The sequence below is a fragment of the Magnolia sinica genome, chromosome 2 (genome assembly GCF_029962835.1).
Source record: "Magnolia sinica isolate HGM2019 chromosome 2, MsV1, whole genome shotgun sequence".
Lineage (NCBI taxonomy): Eukaryota > Viridiplantae > Streptophyta > Magnoliopsida > Magnoliales > Magnoliaceae > Magnolia > Magnolia sinica.
In genome coordinates, this window is record NC_080574.1 from 52030897 (window position 1) to 52032208 (window position 1312).

Sequence of the window (1312 nt, forward strand, 5' to 3'; positions counted from 1 at the left end):
TTTCTTTGCATAAACATCCTCATCCTCTTTTAGAAGGTACATGCCACCTTTTTCCTTGGGCACAGGCATGATTTTATCTATTTTATTTGATGCATCTCATGATTAGGTATTCTCTACTAGAAGATCAAAATAATTCCAAGACTCATCAGGAGCTTTAATCATAAATTCACCATTACATGTCATCCCTACGAATTGGCACATGATCTCAAACCATCATAAAAGAAACTAAACACTCACCATGTTTCGTAGCCATGATGTGGGCAAGCAAGTTGGAGTTCCTTGAAATGTTCCCAACACTAAAAGAAAGTTTCATTCTCCTTTTGGGAGAAGTTCATGATATTACATCTTGGAGTGTTGGTCTTTTGAATAGGAGAAAACTTTTAAGAAATTCCCTTGTCATCTCTTGCCATGTCCCAATGGTTTTAGGCCTAAAGTAGTGTAATCAAGATTTAACTTTCTTCTTCAAGGAAAATAGAAATAGTTTAAGTATAATCATATCTTCGGAGACATTATTATAAATAGTGACTATCTTATCAAATTCCTTTAAATGGAAGTCGGGACTTTCAAAGTCAAGTCTATGGAATCAATGTTGTTGTATTAGTTGGAAGAACCATACAGAAGTACACGTTCATGTAGGTTGTAGGTAATCACGTAACGTTCTAATTTGCAGCACATTATTCACTTCATTCTCTTCTTGATTGAATTCATTCTCAACTATATTTCTAACTAATTCACAAGTGTTAGGATCATTTTCAACAAGGTTGTTAGACAAGGCTTTAACCGAATTTTCCTAACTTAAAAGACATTTTGTGTGATCATGTCTCCACTTGGGCTTGAACACACTAAACCCAAAAATATCTAAATCCTAAGAGAAAAAATAATTATCTGTGTAAGCAAGTAAAAAGAATGAGGACAAATGTTATCGGAGAAGAAGCTACACAACTAGGGATAATCTTAAAGAACAATAAGCAAAATAAGTTAGTGGCAATGAACTAAACATGAATAAAAACTAACATAAAAACAAAATTAAAGTAGGAAAAAAAGCTATTATAAAGTGTTATTAAAACCGTCATTCAACTGCAATAATGCCAAAAACTTCCTACAACTTTAAGATTGTACTCCCAAGTGTAGGTAGCAAAGTAGTAAAGTACCCGGTGAATCTGAGGTAGATCCACAGAGACTGGGGGAATAAAAATACTGACTAGAATAAAGAGAAGGAATCTAGTTTTCACTCTAGCGAATTAAAGTGTTTAAAATAATAAGAAGGGAAACCTAAGAGTTTAGAAATCTCCTTTTAATCAATCCACAATGC

General features: G+C 33.4%; 1 non-coding gene across 1 annotated transcript; it reads left to right on the top strand.

Annotated features, from left to right (window-relative positions):
- The first annotated feature begins 246 nt into the window (after positions 1–246).
- LOC131238393 (small nucleolar RNA R71) lies at positions 247–355 on the top strand. The gene has a single exon (XR_009167799.1). It is a non-coding gene; the product is annotated as a small nucleolar RNA R71 (small nucleolar RNA).
- The last annotated feature ends 957 nt before the right edge of the window (positions 356–1312 follow it).